This window comes from Arvicanthis niloticus, chromosome 13 (assembly GCF_011762505.2).
Source record: "Arvicanthis niloticus isolate mArvNil1 chromosome 13, mArvNil1.pat.X, whole genome shotgun sequence".
Classification (NCBI taxonomy): domain Eukaryota; kingdom Metazoa; phylum Chordata; class Mammalia; order Rodentia; family Muridae; genus Arvicanthis; species Arvicanthis niloticus.
In genome coordinates, this window is record NC_047670.1 from 37,491,305 (window position 1) to 37,511,172 (window position 19,868).

Genomic DNA, 19,868 nt, shown 5'->3' on the forward strand with positions numbered 1-19,868 from the left:
TTTCTGTCACACAATAATTTTAGAAACAATTTATCTATATTAGATTTCCACAAAGCAAAATAGCATGTTGTTTCACAAAAGTGATGTCAAAGATATGTAGTCAGAGGTCAGAATCTTTCTTCCAAGATGATGATGATGATGGTGGTGGTGATCCTGCTGCTACTGCTGCTGAATGTAATGATAGATCCTTTTATATCTCCTTTGTTTTTCCTTCCTTTCTTAGATAAAGGGAGTGCATGTTTATTTTCTCTCCTCTGAAAATAGCCATGAGTAAATATTGTTCGGCACTTAATTTGAAATCAGAAAACAACACTGAAATAACTCTCTAGAAAGAGGCTGTTTTAACACTTGAATATAGTAGAGAGAAAAAGTGCTACTTTTAAACTTCTTAAGACTTAAGTTGATGCTCATGTTCCCAATCCAATTGAGGTGATGTCTAGCTCCTGCATTAGAAAAACTACTGGAGAAGTTTGTTGTCTCTGGCCCAGTTACCCTCTCACCTCTGCCTTAAGAGCAAACAAAGCTTGAGGGCCCCAAATTTACAGCTGACAAAGAAGAAAAAGGAGGAGGAGGAAAAGGAGGAGAGGGAAGAGAAGGAGGAGGAGGGGGAGGAGGAAGGGAAGAAACGGGAAGAATGGAAGGAGGAGAGGAGGAGGAGGAGGAGGAGGAGGAGGAGGAGGAGGAGGAGGAGGAGGAGGAGGAGGAGGAGGAATCTGTGTAACTTAAATCAAATTCCCAGCAAAGATGAGGGAAGAATTCTGTAAAGTTTAGTGCTCATATGGCTGATTTCCAACTTATGTTCAGTCTTTTCTCTCTGCCACCCTTGAATAGATGTAGGACAGAGGATAGGAATCTTCGAAATGAGCCAGCCCCTACATGCTATATAGTTCCCAGGTAAGCGCACTTTTCTTACTGCTGTTCCTTACATGAAAATTTCCTTTGATCTCTAAGAATTTTAAAAGATGTCTTCAGTTGGTTTTCTTCCCTATAGAGCATTACATCACATAGTATGGACCAGATGGAAATGCCTTGCATCACAAGATTATATTTGATGTATTTAATTTTATTTCATATTTGATGTTGTCCATTGTCATTTTGAAGAGCACTAGAGTGCACTGAAATCATCAGTAATGACTGAGATATGCTTCCTCCTGGGATCTGGAATACAGTGTGGAGAATTAGATGACTCATTGACTCATATGCTCTCCATCAACAATGTGCCTGTCTTAATAACTGTTCTCTTGCTCTGGAGAAACACCATAACATGACAACTTACAGAGGAAAGCATTTAATATGTGACTTACTTAGAGTATCAGAGCCTGAATCCACAACCATTGTGATGGGGAATAATGCACCAGGCAGGTAAGCATGGTGCTGAAAACCCATGTCTTATCTTCAAGTTGGATGCAGAGAGAGAAAGGAAGGAAAGGAGGAGGGAGGGAGAGAGGGTAGGAGGGAAGAAGGGAGGAAGAGAGAGAGAGAGAGAGAGAGAGAGAGAGAGAGAGAGACTGAGACTAAGACTACAGACTGGACCTAATGAGGGTTTTGAAACTTCAAAGCCATTCCTAGTGACATGTATCATTCAACAATGCCATACCTCCAAATTCTTACCAGTTCTACCAACTGGGGATACACCCTAGAAACATATGCGCTTATAGGGCTATTCTTATTCAAACCACCACAGTGTCCCAAGATGAGGAAGGCTTACCTAGTCATGTCACTACTCACCAAGTCCAGCCAATGGCACCAACCCTGCCTGACTTCAAGCACCTCCCATCACTTTCCTGTGTTGTCCTTTCTTCACACTGCATCACAGATCAGGGCTCATCTCTAAGCTGTCTTTTAGTTGGTGTTAATAGATGCCACTTTTTGTGGGTTTGATTCTGCTGTAGTTCTACAGCAAGGGGACAGGACTGTATGTTCCAGCTTGTCTATATGTGGTTTGCAGCTTATTTAATAAAAAGGGCCCTTGTGTAAAGCTTTGTTTGGGGACTTCTCTAAACAGTCTAAGGATGTATCCAATATAAAGAAAACAACCCCAGGTTGCCATCATTTTTAATTTCTCATCTTTCCTTTTTTTATTTCTTTCTGTCCCCTTTCTTTCTTTTCCTTTTCTAATTTTCAGAGGGATGTAGAAATAGATATTTTCAAAGATCTGTGTCACTCTAAGAAAAAGGTTATGTGGAGTAAGGATCCTCAGGTTGTGGGTAGGTGGTCAACTTTTGACATATACAGACATTTAAAGAAATGAAAGCAAAATGGATATACGTAGGAATACAGACATTCTAAGACAGAGAAGGTTTGAGAACATGGAGCAAGATGGTGGGCATAATACATGCACACCAAGCAGCCTCTTGGTGTCCAGGCATGTGCTAAGATTCCAGGAATGGAGCAACAGGAAACTTCCAAACTATTATCTTTTCCTAACCCCTCTCTTTTCTCCTTTCCTGGAATGGGGTTGGTAGGTTTACGTTCCTTAAGACAGTCTTCTGAAATTCACAAGTCAAACGCTCCCATGGGCCATTTCTTTGGTTAGCCCATTTCGCTGCCAGTCTTGCTTTATTTCCAGGAAAAGCCACATACACTCCTTAAAGGACATGATCACAAATTAGAACCAAAAGATCTTCTTGGAATCTTTGGGCTGGCTAAATCACTCACCAGTTTTGTCTTCTTTCTATTACAGTTCATCCTGGGTTAGAGTTTTCTATAAACTCAGCCTCAGCTCCTTTACATGTGTACATGATCCACACTAATTAGGAAAGAGTCTTTTTCCTTTCATTGCACATTCTTCACACAAGGAAGTGATTGAGGAACATGTATCTATCCCCGAGGATCAGATTTCAGCTCAGGTTAATGGATCTTGTAGTCTCCTCAGGAAACCCTTCTTATCTGGTCCACTTTCGTGGACCCATGCCCAACACTGTATTAGCATACCTCAAAGTGCTTGCTGGATGCAATGACCAAGTAAACTCCAGTGAGGGATTAAGAAGACTAGACCTCAGGGTTATATTTTAGTAATCTTTACTTATTTGTCAAATAGTTTTTACATATAGTCAGTAAAACTCAATGTACCCAGCAAGAGAAAGTATATGGCATATGACACATGGTATTATATAAGACAATATTGCATCAGGATGATGAAATTTGTGAAAATGTTTACAAGACAATGGAGCTGCATCAATGCTTATACTGAGTGTGTCAGTAAGAACTAGATGTGCCAGGAGGTATCTACTGTTTGTACAATTTTTTCTGCATCTTTTCTTTTCACATATGACTGTATGGCTGTAGTGATGAATTCTAGAGAGATTTTCTCAGTGGGTTGATGAAGGTATGAAAAATATTATAAAACAAAGCATATAAAAATTTTTCAGATGGTGTCTACACTTGGACAACTGTCTTCTTTTGGATAAAATTGGATCCCAGGAGAAAAGTTTAAAAAAATAAATGCAAATTACAATTTCAGGCTAAAAGCTTGTATCTGGAGCACAGAGAGATAGAGAGTTATCAGGCCTGGGAAGAAGTAGAACCATAGCAGCTCTTTCTCCACCAAAGCCATGCTACTGCTGCTTCCTGCTCATGAACTCTCTATGTGCTGGCTTTCTTTATTCCAGTGTGTCATTTAGACTGTTTCCAAGTGATGTTTCTGAAATGTAAGTCCAGTGGTCTTTCTCACCACCAGTTGCTCACTGCTTCAAAGCTACAGCTTGCTGGCCTTGTCCTTGCTTGTACCACTTCAGCTTATAAAGGGGCAAAACTCTTCCCATCTCTGCACCTTTGGAAATGCTGTCTTCTGGGTGGGAGCTATTCTTCCTCTCTTTGTCTGTGGGACCAACTGATTCACCTTCCACTGTGACTAAAGCAGGACCTTCCCCAAACAGCCACCCCTCACACCTCTCCTTGCAGGCATCTCTGCCTATGGATTTGTCCTCTCCCTAGTTGACAGAACTTGTTTGTTTGTGTGTGTTTCTGCTTGTTTGTCAGACACTCTACAGCCTGGTTCATAGTGGGTGACAGTAATGCTTAATGACTGACTGCATCAGCTCAGGTAAGTAAATGTGCCTAGGTGAAAGAATGAGCTGATTTATCTTGTTTAAAAATTAAGAAACATACTGATTCCTCAAGAGGAAATCTCTTTTTGAGGTATCCTTAAATACCAAGAATTTGGCCTTCAGATTAGGAACAAGATCTAGGATATGTGGTAGGTTTGTGGCTGGTGTTATTGTTGTGCTTACAAAATGTGGGACTTCATGGAGATGAGCTGTTTGACTGGAGTAGAATGATTACATACTGCCCAGGTAAAACCAAAAGGCAGCAAATAACTCTTTTGCAGTGAGTGTTAGCAGCCTGCTTCTTGAAGTGTCATGGGAAGAGTGCGCATACAGTGTCAGTGGTCTTCAGGTAACATTTTAAGAAGGATCCTGGTACTTTTGTATCAATCACCCTGACTCAGAGTTTAATGGTTCCTGATCTCTTTCCCTCCGTTCCTATCTGACAAATAGATTAAAATATAGATACACCACAGACAATAATAATATGACATTTCTGTCCCATGTCCTTTGCCTAAAGATGTCAACTTTGCTGATTCTAGCTTCCACCTTACACCTTGGTTTCCTTCAGCTGTGCTCTCATAGTATGGAACTGTTCCCTTTTCTAGATTGGGCAAGGTTGATTTATTGACATAGATCTGTACCTAATCTTTCTTCCTCTGGTGAGGAACAAAGAGTAGGGATTGGGCCATACTAGGAACTCATGTATGGTCAGCAAACCTGGCTGAGTGAAGCAGTACGTGGTAGTCTTGATCATACACTATGAATATGTAGAAGTGCCCATAGGAATGTGGAATGGGAAGTTGGAAATGGGAATAGACAGGTGTGTAAATGGTTGTTCATATGAACATACATATTTCTGATCCATTCTGGCTGTTAAATGAAAGTCTTCATCCTAGCCTGGCCAATTCATAAGAGTATGCTTTGAACACTTGCTAAAACTCTTGACAAACATTTCTCACACTATTCTACCAACATTGAACATTTCCCAAGATTTATTTTTGGTTGGTTGTCTTATGAAAACAATAGGTGACGTCCTTTTCCTCCGCCTCTAGAAAACATGAGTAAATAGGGAGAAAGGCTTGTGGGTAGCAGATTTCACTTCCCTTGGTTGTGCTTGGCAGCAACAGGCAGGTGGGAGCAGCAGTAGGCAGTACATCCACCTATGGTTACTGGCTGTACTAGCCTGTTTTGTGTCTACTTCACACAGGCTGAAAAGATGGGAGCTTCAATTGAGAAAATGCCTCTATAATATTAGATTGTAGGGCATTTCCTCATTAGTGATTGATGGAGGCAGGCCTAGCCCATTGTGGGTGGTGCTATCGTTTGGCTGGTGGTTCTGCATTATATAAGAAAGCAGGATGGATGGTGGGCAGCTATGATGACCAAGCCAGTAAGAAACACTTCTCTATGGTCTCTGCATCAGCTCCTGCCTCCAGGTTCTTTCCCTGTTTGAGTTCATGTCTTGACTCCCTTGGAAATGTAAGGTAAATAGACCCTTCCCTCCTCAAGTTTCTTTGGCCATGTTGTTTTTCATCACAGCAATAGTAACTCTAACTAAGACAGTTGGAACCAGGGTAGTGGGGTACTTCTGTGACAAACCTGATCATGTCATTTTGAGGAAGACTGTGGAAGGACTTTGGAAGGTTGAGCTAGAAAAGCCATTGAGTATTGAGAGCTCAGTAAATTGCTCTGTAGGAGCCTGGAAGATAAGAACGTTGAGAGCAGTGGAGAAGATAGAGGTCTGCCTTGTGAAGTCTCAGAGGGAAGCAAAGACTCTATTGGATTATTTGTGTGAAGAATCTGTGCTTTCTGGACAGCTGGGCTTGAAGAATTGCCGGTGATTAACAAGAGACTAGAACCGTTAAGAAAAAAAAAACCTTTGCTTTGCTGGGACAAGAGATGGTGATCAGCTGAGGCTTAAGAATCAGCCTTGATTAAGAAGAGACTAGTATTGAGGTGAAATCTACTGGGAAGTGTTTCCTTGGGGTGAGGACATAGAAACTGTGTTACGGAAGCAACCAAAGTTGCACCTTGTGCTAGCAGCCAAATTTGGTAGTGTAAGAATCACCAAGGTGGTTCTTGTTTTGAATGCATGAAGGAGTCATGGAGAGCAGCTGCAGCCTGGCACTGTGTGGCAGGGCTAGAGTCCCTGAGGAGAGCCTACAAGAGGCTACTGGTGAAAGTGCAGTGAGTAGCCCTAGCAGTTTCAGAAGTGCCAGTGGCATGGGATGACCACGAAGAACAGCAACAGCTATGGAACAGAGCCACCTGTAGTCTAGAAGACAAACTCTGAGTGCTGCAGAGGAAAGAGCTGGAGAAGTGACCCAAGCCCTTTGGAGGAGCACAAATGTGAGTGAATCCCACATAATTGGATATCACACTTGGGAGCTTGGTTTTGCTTTGTTAAAATTGTGCCTGTGTCCTGGTTCTTCCCTCTTGAAGAAAGGAAGTATTTGATTTAATCTTGATTTTACAGGAGCCTATCCTTGAGAGACTTTGAATTTTAAAAGACTTCAAAAAACCTTTTCCTCCCCAAGTTGCTTTGGTCATCATGTTTCATCGTGGTCATAGGAACCCTAACTAAGACACAGTCATTGTGTAGGTCTTAGGTCTCAGGCTCGATAATCTTAGACCTTTTGCAACTCTTATACAGTCGGATGAGGTCAAAGTTCCTCTGGACATGGGGACTGCTGACGCTGATGTGACAGCTTCCAGATAGGCCTAGATACATAGATTGCTCAACCTTTGTCAGTAGCCAGTGTTACAGCTTTGAGCCCTTGGCCCCAAATCTTGATAACACCTTGGAATCCTTCCAGTGATCAGAACCCACGGTTTCTCTTCTCTGACTTCTGAGCACCCTCATCCTTCTGTAGTCTCAATTCTTCTTTTTCTATTTTATGCTTCCTATGCCATTCTTCCTGCCCTCACCACTCTGAAGCCAGAGGGGGAAGTTTCTTTCCCACTTGTCCCAAAGCCAGCTATCATTCTCCCTTCACAAACCAGCACTGCTTTTATTGGCTCTGATGTTGCAACTCCAGGGAAGCCATCGATGGAGTCTTTCACTGCATGACCTGAACAGCCTCATTTTGTACTCCAAAAGGGTCACAGCCACTGAGGCTTGTGTTTGAATTAAGCAGAGTTTTACTTGCTCAGTCAACCCTAGACAAAGCAGTCTCTTTTCTAACTATGAGAAGAAAGTACTCGCTTACTGTATATCATAAGTATCAAAAGTTACAAAGTCATCTTAAAACCTTGAGGCCTGTCTCTAATAGCCCAGGCTGAGGCTTGGGCTCAGCCCTTGCCTTCAAGAGCTCAGCAAACTGTAACATCATCTTCCTCAAGGCATCTGTGGAGTGTTTTGGGTGGGTAGCATTGGTATATGAATAATCCGTGTGGCTTTTCGACCATCAATCTGTGTGTTCAAGGCAGCTAGGGAAGCAAAAGAAGGGTCCAATAACTGCTAATTGGAAAATCAAATTGCTTCATCTCTCAGAGTCTTTACTTATTAAAGGAAAAGGACCACCCATCAAAAAGCATATATACAATAAGAACAGAAAGATCTTCATTAGCGCTGATAGTGGTTTTAACAGTTTAACAGTGTTAGTACTGTGTTAGCCATTTTTCTATCATCCCAGGGAAAGACATATTCCCCCATCTGTCTCACAAATAACATACAGGAGCATTTGGAACATGCTTTTTAAAAGTTAGATGTTTTTCCCTGAAAAAAAAAAATGTAGACAAACTCTGAAGAAGTGTATGCTGTCTGCTCTGTACCTGGTTACTCCAGGTTATTGCTAAAGGCAAGCTCCAAAGCCTTCAAACAAATGGATCATTTCATGTACCCTTTGCCCATTGGCTTATTCTTAGTGCTTACCTTAAAGTATGAAATCCTTTCCTTGGGTTGTGTATCAGCTAGGATTCTCGAGAGAAATAAATACACATGAGTATATATATGGCTAAACACATGCAAATAGAAGTAAAAATATTTTAAAGACCTATTTATGTGCTTGTGGGTCCTTGGCAAGTCTGATATTTGTAATTGCACTGGCAATCAGTGTTGAGCCAACATCGGAACTCAAGTTCAAAGGCTATCTTCAGCAGATTACTCTCTTGTTCACGAAAGGTCAGATTTTTGTTCTGTTTTGCCTTCAACTGATTAAGTGGGACTCAATCAAATTATGGAAAGCAAATTGTTTCCCTCACGGGGAATAGGTTTATTTGTTAATCTTATTTAAAAGTTTTCTCAGTAGAATATCCAGAACACTTTTGGCTACATGTTAAAATACTACAGGCTAAGCTCTGTAGTATTAGAGGTACCAAGTGGCTCAGTATGACAGATGGATAGATAGATAGATAGATAGATAGATAGATAGATAGATAAGCTAAATTTCTTCAAACTAAAAATATTCTGTATTCTTCACTACAATTCCTGGAACTAGATTCTGGGTCAATGATTGTTTCTCTACTTATAATATTTGATGCCTGATATTTGGCTTATGACTTCAATGGGAACCATAAATGGTTTAGGGTGCAGCATGAAAATCCATTTGGCTATGAAAGAATCTCATACATGCCTTTTTTCTTCTTCTTAATGTCAGTGGGTAACATCTTCCTGTAATAAATGAACAATATATCCAATTTTAATTTTAGATACTTGGCAACCTTGGGGTTATCATTATTATTACTGAACTTGTATATAGGTCATTAATTTTTACACGATTGAATGGCTCCTTCGGCTTTGAAATCATGCTGTTCTATCTCAGGGTCCTGCCATAATATGGTTTTCCTGGAGTAGTGGTTTGGAGAGTACCTTTCCATGTATTCCACATAGTTTTTTTTCTCTATGTCTTTCAATTTTAGAAGTCCATTCTGACTATTATAAATAAGGCTGCTATGAACATAGTGGAGTATGTGTCCTTGTTATATGTTGGAACATTGTCTGGGTATGTGCCCAGGAGTGGTATAGCTGGGTCCCCAAGTAATGCTATGTCCAATTTTCTGAGGAACCATCAGACTGATTTCTAGAGTGGTTGTACCAGCTTGCAATCTCACCAACAATGGAGGAGTGTTCCTCTTTCTCCACATCTTCGCCAGCATCTGCTATCATCTGAGTTTTTGATCTTGGCCATTCTGACTGGTGTGAGGTGGAATCTCAGGTTGTTTTGATTTGCATTTCCCTGATGACTAAGAATATTGAACATTTCTTTAGGTGCTTCTTGGCCATTTGAGTTTTCTCAGTTGCGAATTCTTTGTTTAGCTCTGTAAAGGCTGGACGCCTCAGTGTGGGGGAAATCGTGGGTAGGGAAGTGGGAGTGGGAGAGGGAGAGTGGGTGGGGGCATATCCTCATAGAAGCAGGAGGGGGGATGGGATAGGGAGTTCCTGGGGGGGGATGGAGAAAGGGGATTACATCTGAAATGTAAATAAAATATCCAATAAAAAAGAGGTTCATTCTTTGATAAATTACAGACCTTTTATTAAAGTATATATGTGGTGACTCTCCTAGAAAAATAATCAGTGATTAATAGGGGGGTGTTTGTTCATCACTGAAGAGATCAAAAGGGTAAGTTTTATACACAATAGCATTGTTAAATATTTCAACATTTTCTATCCACAGTTGCCACCTGATACTAAATGCCAGCCTTATGGCTGCAAATACTTGGGGATCCAGGCAGAGAGAGCAGGGGATTGGCTGAGTGAGGTGTTAAGCAAACTGAAAAAGAAAAAATAAAACATCTAAACTAGCTCCACCTGGTGCCAGATGGGAAGAGGAGGGTAGACTTGCTAGTTCAGCCAATGCCTAAATCTGGAGTCCTACAGCATGTGTCATAAGTTTAGAGCTGGAAATTGATTCAAATTGTTTAAAATGTTGAAATAACAAATAAATTTGAACCATTTACGTGGTCAGCAGGTAATCTGCTGCCAAGTCTGACATCGTGAGTTAAATACCCAGAACCTATTTCGTGAGGGGAGAGGACCAGCTCTAGTCTTTTATCTGTTCAACTCCACGAGTACATCCATATACATAAACACAGAGAATAAATAAATATATGTAAAAATTAACCAGTAATTTTACCTGCAGTTCAAGCCCTAGTCTATCAATGGGCATTGGTGGTCTCTACTTCTTCTCTTGCAAAACTAAGGTAATACCTGTCTCTCACTCTCTATCTCTCAGTCTGTCTCTCTGTCTCTGTCTCTCTGTCTCTGTCTCTCTGTCTGTCTTTGTCTCATCTCTCTTCTCTTCCTCCCTCTCATCTCTCCTCTCTCCCCACCTCCCCCCACACCCCTAAAAGTAACCTCATCCAGGATGGTATGTGTTACCACAAAGGTGGAAGGATGGGATTTATTAGCAGTGGTGGATTTATTGTCAAAGTGATGAAACAGAAACTTTGAGAAACAACTGTTGGACCCTTTACAAAGTTCCAAATTAAACCCAGAAATATACTTACATAATCAGTTTCTTTGCAAAATTTGTAAAAACGGAAGTAGCATGTTGTCTTAGCATGCTAATGTACACCCACTTCAAAGTCTCCTTCATGCTTTCTGAATTATCACAAGGCACTGTGGTGACTAGGGTACCTTTTTGAGACCCATGGAGCAGGGTACAGCTAGAAACCCCAATCTAGTCACTGCTGATATTTTGTACTAGATAGTTATTCCCATCTGTTTCTCTATGTCTACCAATTTCTGGCTTCTACCTACCAGATGCCAAGAGAGACAACCCATTCTTTCCACAGTTGAGACAAAGTTTCTTGGGAAGACAACGTTGGACCTTCCCACCCCATGAAGAACCGTTGAATTAATGGGAAGTGGATTTGTGAATAGTTGTTAGCTTGCATTGAAATTTAACTGTGTTAACATGGTTTTTACTATTACCTGAACTTCCCATAGAGCCAAGCATATGACCAGATCCCTGTACATTCAGTGTACCTGAGAGAAACTTCAACAGGCCCTGCTTCTGTCCTCTGTGGCCCTACATCTTGTTACCTGTACAGAGAAAAACTGCAGGAAACTCTCTCTGTTCTGGCACTTGAGTGATTCTAATTCAATGGGCTGCTTGGCAGGAATATGACATTGGCCAAGGACAAGGAAGTAGGCTTCAGGCAGGAATCTGATATTAGGCTAGAACGAAGAATGAATTTCTGGTAGGAATCTAAATCTTAGGCTAGAACAAAGAAGTAATCTCAGGCAAGAACCTAAATATTAGGCCAGAACAATGAAGTAATTTCAGACAGAAATCTAAATTTTAGGCTAGAACAAAGAAGTAGGTAGGCTTCAGACATGAAAATGTCCTTGGGCTAGGCCAGTGAAGTAGGCTCAGATACTTTGGTCATCCTGATAAGCATTTAGAAACAGTGATCATGGGAGTGTTCATGTAATTGGGTTTAATGCCTTGCTTGTTCTTTGACTATTTGCATTTATTGTATTGCTAGACTCTCAATCTAGAACTGACCTTAATACATGCATGTAATCAAAATGGTATAAAAACATAAAGGAGGAAGGGGGGTGGGATAGGGGTTCTAGGGAGGGGAAAGGGGATGATATCTGTATTGTAAATAAATAAAATATTCAATAAAAAATAAAAATAAATTTGAAACAAGTGAGCTAGGGGACAGACTGGTTGATTTGTCTTTGATGTTATTGATAATAATAAAAATATAAAGAGGAAATCTGAGAGTCCCTGTCTGAAACAGTACTGGGTAGGTATCATAGGGGTGTGCTATGTAATAATCAATAATGTTATGGTAATTGTTAGCTACTTTAAATTCTTTTCCCCTCATTTTATTTAAGAGGAAAGTACATTTATTTATAAAAACAATGATATAACTTAGAATTAAAACATACAGTGGAAAAATGAACAAGGCGTTCAATGTTTTTAAATTCCTGGCATGTCTGAAATTTAGGGATGAGAAATTAGAATTCTTAGAAATTACTATGTTTTAAGCATACTTCTAAGAATCTTCACTATCTATAATGTGAATAGCTCAAAATAGTGTAACATGTAGAAAGTATAACAGGAAAGGAGAGTTACAAAAGAAAATGCTCACTAATGATCACATACATAGTGTATTCTGTGTATGTCCTTAGGATATTCTTCCAAGATCATACAAAAGGAGTTCTTACATAAGTATATGTAAGCTACCTTACTAGAAGACCCTCATTTAAATTGTGTTTCCATTAAATATTCCTGTACTATGTAGTTCTTAGCAAGCACTATTAAATTACTATTTTTTTGTGGTTTATCATGTCATTCAAAAATACTCATTAGATCAGGGCATAGGATTGTATGCCTTTAATTACAGTTCTTGCCAGGCAGAGACAGGTGTATCTCTGTGAGTTCAAGACCAGCCTGATCTACACAGTGAGTTCCAGGACAGCCTCAGCTAAATAGGGATACCTTGTATCAGAACAACAATAAGAACAAAAATATCTATTTAGAACTTATCTTCCAGGGACTCTGTAATTCAAAGCTGAATTTGAGATATCAAAGTGAGTTCTGAGAGAAACCACTTGAGTATTTAAAAGATTCATTTCTGGCAAGAGCTCTTATGAACAACCTCCTCTCCACAACACCCTCCCCCCATCACTAAGGTGAAATAGACTGCTCTCATTTTACTTCAAGAAAGTAGGGATGCATTGACAGGACAACTCCAGAATTCTGATCTTGTCCCTGCAGCTCAGTGAACAGCTAGACAGTATCGGACTCTCAGATGAAAACCTAAAAGAGAGAGATGGGCTAGCTGGCTGCTCTGGCCAGTACAGGGAAGAAGTGCTGACTGTAATAGGTTACTAGAATGCTTATGTAGACAGAAATGTAGAATGTTTCTGATGAGCCAGATGTGTGTTGCCCACAAGTGAGAAATCACACAAAGCTCGTTTTAATTCTGTTCAGGAGGGGATATAATGATGACTCTAAAAATATATCTGTATGGAATATTCTGAAATATCAGGGCCTTAAAGGCTACCAGAAGACAAGAGGCCAGCTCATGAAGCTAGCTTTGCTGGCTAGTAACCTTGATTTCAAGATGGTACCTATCTTAACTAATAAGGCTAGCTTACTGTGTCTTCACTGTTCATCTTGTAGACATGTTTGATGCCAAATTCCTGCTCGCTTCACAGGATTTTTGGTATGGTAAAGTGGGCTGTGCCCATATGATAGGGTTTTGATGGAGACTCTTGTACTGAACCTCTCATAAGTCTCCTGATTATCAAATTTCCACCTGCATTGACTAATGCTTATGCAAGGGCCATCAGCGTTTGTGTCTAATTGCTCAAGACTTTGCCCACAGGGTCTTTCTCCTTTGTTAAGTTTGTTTTCTATATTTTTCCAAAATCACAACTACAAATGCCAGCAGAGGCTTAATCCTGTAGATTTCTCTGTCAAAATTAGGGATAATTTCAAGAACCCCCCCCCCCCAAAGATCCAAGCTATTGGTTGTAGAGTGAGCAGTCTTATGTTTTACAGATATAAGAAACTGTGATCATCTCAACATGTGATGTTATTTTTGGTTTAAAGTGTGCTAATCTTTTAAATCAGACACAGCACAATCACATTCAGTCAGTGAGTGAGTACAATGAGCCTAGGAGAAAGTAGAAATAAACACACATTCTGATGACATTCCATGAGGCACAATTGCTTGGCATATCAATTATATCCGCTTCTACTGATTTCTCATAGTAACCACTGGAGACAGGAAAGGGCAAAGATTTGCTTGTTTATTTTCCTGTTTATAAAAATAACAAACAAACAAACAAGCAAACAAAAATAACCCACAAAACTCACTTTGGAAAAGTGCTAGGAGCTGAGTTGGGTCTTCTGATTTGATTCTGGGACCTGTCTGAACTTTCTTATTTTGCCATGGTGATTTGTTCCTTAACACAGACTTATAGGCTCAACTGAAAATCCATTGTTGTGTTCTCAGAATAAGAACGCCTCCATTACACCACAGATTTGTGCTAATTTCCCTCACTCCTGTGCCCTTCGAGATAGTTGACTTGTTGTTGGTGGTGGTGGGGGGGGGGTTAAATGAAGTATTTTTTCACTTAATGATCTTGAGCAAACTAACCCAAGAGAATATTTAACCTGTATCTCTATTCTCTTAGGTCTAAAAGAGCTCTAACAATGGCCTGAGCACACCTTTTTCTTTATTTTATAGCATTTAAATTAAGCATTTGTTTTCTTGCTCGCAATGAACACCAAGCCTAGTTCCTCCTCTTATGTCCTTTCAAACACATTGAATTTTAAGCATTTTGAGATCCAGCTAAGTAAGAGCCATCAGCTTTTCTCTAGCCCTAATAATTTTTTTCTTATTCTTTAGGATTTTATCCTTCACTGTGTCTATTAACTGTCTCTAAGCCACTCCCATATATATGTTGAACATTTATATAAGACCCACTGTGTGAAAAGACAAGAATACACAGTTTTAATGTGGTGTGTGTGTATGTGTGTGTCAGAGAGAGAAAGAGAAAGACAGACAGAGGCATGAAAAGGAGGGAGAAAGAAAAGGATGGAGAGAGAGAGAGAGATGGAGAGGGAGAGGGAGAAAGAGGGAGAGGGGGAGGGGGAGGGGGAAGGGAGAGGGAGAGGGAGAGGGGGGAGAGGGAGAGGGAGAGAGAGGAAGAGGGAAGAGAGACAGGGAGGAGGGAAGAGGAAGAGGGAAGAGGGGGAGGGGGGGAGGGGGAGGGAGAGGGGGAGGGGAGGGAGAGGGAGAGGGAGAGGGAGAGGGAGAGGGAGAGGGAGAGGGAGAGGGAGAGGGAGAGGGAGAGGGAGAGGGAGAGGGAGAGGGAGAGGGAGAGGGAGAGGGAGAGGGAGAGGGAGAGGGAGAGGGAGAGGTGGGAGAGGGAGAGGTGGGAGAGGGAGAGGTGGGAGAGGGAGAGGTGGGAGAGGGAGAGGTGGGAGAGGGAGAGGTGGGAGAGGGAGAGGTGGGAGAGGGAGAGGTGGGAGAGGGAGAGGTGGGAGAGGAAGAGGGAAGAGAGACAGGGAGGAGGGAAGAGGGAAGAGGAAGGAGGGAAGAGGGAAGAGGAAGGAGGGAGGGGGAGGGGGAGGGAGAAGGGAGAGGGGGAGGGAAGAAGGAGAAGGGAGAGGGGGAGAGGAAGGGAGAGGGAGAGGAGAGAGGGGAGAGGGGAGAGGGAGAGGGAGAGGGAGAGGGAGAGGGAGAGGGAGAGGGAGAGGGAGAGGGAGAGGGAGAGGGAGAGGGAGAGGGAGAGGGATGAAAGCTTTTAGATGGTTAGTGTTGGAAGCCTCTTCCTTGGTGAAGTATATTATAAATCAGTATGTAAAGGATAAAATCATAACTACACAGATGAATAATAGTATTAGGATATGTTTGCAACAGTACAATAATGGCTCCATAAGTATATCCTTTCCTCTTCAAACTACAAAGTGGTATAATTAAATATGTAGTATTTTCTATGTTAAGCATACCTTATTCATAAAAAAATGATTCAATGTTACAAATGATCCATACAACAGAGATATTAGAATAAGGAATGGTAGACAAACTCTTTCTTTGTTATATTAGTGGGTCCAAAATACATAGATTGGCTAGATGGACTGTGAGGTCATTTCCCCCTTGTGAACCTATAACAAACATCTTTTAATGAAATCCTTCCACATTATAATAAAGCCTCAGTCTTCAAAAAACATCCAGGCATTATATCTGTTCATACAATATTCTGTCACCTGGAGGTTGTCCAAATCCTACATATTGTAGACCTGCCTCAAAACAGACTTTTATCTAGAGACTGTTAGAGTGTATGTAGAGAAGAAATGTTATTAATCCACCACAATTTGTGAAATTACTTTTTATTTTATTTTTGAGATGGGGTCTTATGTTTCACAGGTTTGTCTCAAACTGCCTAAGAAATCATGAATGATGTTTAATTACTGACTCCTCTGCTTCCACTTCTTAAGTTGTGGGATTCCAGCTGTGCACCCTCATACCTGGCTATTGTTGTCTTCAAGGATTTTTAACCAATGAATGTTTGAATATGATGCTAACTATGCTTAGAGGCTACTGCTTATGAAAGCTGGGCAGTTTATAATAGGTGGGAGAAAAAGACCTGTACTACTGTAATGCCCCCAAATTTACCTGTAAACACAACCAGCCCAGGAAATAGGTAACTTCCTAGAATAGTGGGAACTGTAGTTTTGGGGAAACAACAAAGTCTCGTGGTAAAGTATAGTAACCTATAGGTTTGTTCTTATATGCCCCATTGTCAGGTGGAAAATTCTGGAGAATGGTCCTTACCAAAGCCCATCTCTTAGTCGGTATGTACTATTTAATAAATGTTTGCTTTAAATTTGGTCCAAAGTGGTAAAGTTGTTTTTTTTTTTTTTTTCTGAAAAATTGCAGGGTTAACACTACTCACCAAACCCCACCACTGGAAGGCACTCATCAACTACAATGCAATCTCAAGTAACCCCTTTGCTTACTGCCAGTGAAGTCATGTCCCATTCCAAGGAGTCAAAAATCCTAGCAGTTCAAGTACATGAAAATAATCACAAACCTTTACCAAAAAATAAATAAAAGAACCAACTGTTGGAGGTATGTGATGTAGACTATCATGTGACTTACGAAGCTTAAAAAATCAGTTAATATAGTTATTCCTCAGCATTAAACTGATTCCAAAACCCACACTGATACCAAAGTATACAGAGTATAAAGTATCTGAGATAAAACAATATATTATTAACATATTTCTATAGAATCTACAGTACCCTTCTATATAGTTTTAATTTTAAAGATTTATTTTTATATTTTTGTCTGACTGCATGAGTATGGTACATATGTGTAACTGTACAAGTGGCTGTCTCCACTTGTACACAAAGAGGGCTTCAGATCTATTGAAACAGCAGTTAAAAGTGATTATGAGCAGCCTGAGATGAGTGTTGGGAACTAACTTCAGATCTTTGGAAAGAGTAGTATGTACTGCCCTTCCTCGTGTCTATATATCTTAATTCTTCTCCACATTACTCATATTGTCTAAAACAATCTAAATGCCTTTCAGGAAGTTGTTCCACTTTGTTATTTAGGAAAATAATTATTAGAAAAATTCTTGTAGATGTTCAGAATAGACATATTTTCTTCTGAATATTTTTGATTGCTTGTTGTTGAGTTCATGAATGTGAAACCTCCAGATCTGAAGGAGAATTCTACTTTATGTCCATGTAGCAACTATTATTCAAATAATTTACATGCTAAATATGCAATTTTGTGTTGGTTGTTTAAAATTTAACATTTCATACCTATGTAAATATTACTGTGAATTGTTGTTATATATTGTAGTCAAGTCATAAACCTGCCTTAGTATAATGAAAACAGAAATATCACTGCTACAAAAACAAATCAGCTAATTTTTAAAAAATCAGTAAAAGGCTGTAGTGACTTACTAAATAACAAGAAAACATGTAAGTCTGTTTTTATATTTCAATAAGTTTTACACATTTTTAATAATTTTTGTTATTGCACAAAATAATGCACTTCATTATGACATTTTCTTAAATATATATCATTATATTTGCTCAAAATATGTAAGTCTTAATGAAGAAATATAATTTCATTTGTCTGAATAACTAACTGACTTCATTTAGTTGAACATTGACCTTGGAGAAAAACAGAGAATGATATTCCTAAGGCAGATGTCTTTGCAAACTATTGAGAACGCCATAAGTTACATTGATTTTGATATAAGACTAGGGCCCTTTTTCTTCTTTGACAAACCTGTTCACATAAAGTTTAAGGAGCTAGGTTGCTTAGATTTTCAGAAAGGTACCAATATGGGAATGCAAATAGAGCTGTTCATTAGCTGAATAAAATGTGAAGAAAGAGAGAAACAAATTCACTAAAGAGGAATGAGGATAGTTAACAGTGATTGAATGAACTTGACTGTGACTGAACTGAAACAACGGTATGACTCACCTAGTAAGGAGGGAAGAGGAGAAACAAATAAAACCATAGACCAACTATCCAACAAAACCTTCTGACTGAATAGACTTTACTCTTGACGGTGGAGTGAAATGTGCTAGCTGAAGGTAGCTGATTGCTCTCAAGCATGGCACATGGCCACTGGGACACTATGGTTTTCCCTCCTTTGAAGCCCAATTCTGATGCTTGGGTCTGTAAACTCACAGACTTTTAGGACAACTGTGATATCAATAGTACAAGTCCTCTGGTCTCCAAACCACCATTTCAAATGCAGGGGTCTCAACTTTTAGAGCAATTCTACCTTTAAAACAAACCCTAGCTGATGTGATCACCTTGGGGGGCGGGGGGGCAAAAACATACAATATAATAAAACCAACAAAACAAGGTACTTCCAAACCTAACTTAGGAATGCATATATTTGTTTCCAAAAGTAGCATTGTTCTATGGAGAGGAGGAAGCAACTCACTGACCAATAATGGTTTTCCATCACTCATTCCACTAGAGATGTTATTAGTGCTTCTTTACTTAAAAATTCTATGACAAAGGCATTGTTTTTCTCTGCCTTGTGAGCAATGTGCCAGAGTATCATGCATGTGTTTTCTAGCACACAGAAAGGGTCTCTGAGTGAATGGTGCATCTTGGATCTAAAGCTCAGGCTTTCGGTCATAAGCAAGCTGTTCCCTGAGGCACTAAGTCATTTAGTTTACAACCTAAAAGGTATCACACCAACAGGAGGAACAGATTTGTCAAACTTAACCTTAGAAGATAAGAGAATCAGTCAGTTTTTAGATTTGGCATGTTGAATCGTGAAGGGGATGGCAATCACTGATCATGCTGTCTGGTAATGTTGCCAAATGTCACAGCCAGACAACAGTTTCATCCAAATGTTTCAAATATCAAATAGAGAAAGAGACTGGCCCTATCAGAAGCTGGGCTGGGAATAAATTCTGTTCTTACCCGCTCATAGTACCCATGGTTATTGATATCAAAGGCACCATACAACTGGTGCTGCAGCATCTAAGCTACAGAGCTCATGTGCTGATGCAACTCATAACAAAGATAATTCTTCACACACCATCCACCCTACAAGAAATTAACATTCAGAACAACACACCAAATATGTCTTGTGTTTATAGCTAGGCAGCTTTTACCTAAGCACAAAGAAAAATCTCACCACATATACCAATAGGAACCAAGTTTTTATTTCTTCTTATTTCTGGGTTCATTTTCTGAGAACACAAAAGAAAGGGTTAGATAGAGGTAGGTAGGTAGATAGGTAGATAGATAGATAGATAGATGATAGATAGATAGATGTAGATAGATGATAAATAGATAGGTAGATAGATAGATAGATATAGATAGATAGATGATAGATAGATAGATAGATAGATAGATATAGATAGATGATAGATAGATAGATGTAGATAGATGATAGATAGACAGACAGATAGATAGATAGATAGATGTAGATAGATGATAGATAGATGATAGATAGATGTAGATAGATGTAGATAGATGATAGATAGATGTAGATAGATAGATAGATAGATAGATAGATAGATGTAGATAGATAGATAGATAGATAGATATCAAGTTTATTCTCTTTCATCAAGGATAGTGATTACAGAAAATCCAATCCAAAAGTTAATAATAGCAATTCATTGCTACAGCCTATATTAAATAGTGCTCCTTCTCTCAGCAAAGGTACACTAACACCGATTCTATGCAAATACCTCTGAGAATACAAATGTGAATAGAATAGGAATTGTGCCTTTGAGAATTCCAGACTGAAAGGGAAATGGAGAAATTTACTCAAATGACTCTAGTCATCTGTCCAAATGAAATCAGCACCATGAAAGAAGTAGAAATAAAACAGTGGCTTGTGTGGTAAAC

The 19,868-nt window shown here is 39.7% G+C and overlaps 1 long non-coding RNA gene across 2 annotated transcripts in view; it reads left to right on the forward strand.

Moving 5' to 3' along the window:
• The window catches only part of LOC143434090 (uncharacterized), a 172,025-nt gene that overhangs the window by 50,280 nt on the left and 101,877 nt on the right, over nucleotides 1-19,868 (forward strand). For both annotated transcript variants that reach the window (XR_013103298.1, XR_013103297.1), the window contains one exon: nucleotides 16,404-16,595. This is a non-coding gene — a long non-coding RNA (uncharacterized LOC143434090). The remainder of the gene's footprint in view (nucleotides 1-16,403; nucleotides 16,596-19,868) is intronic.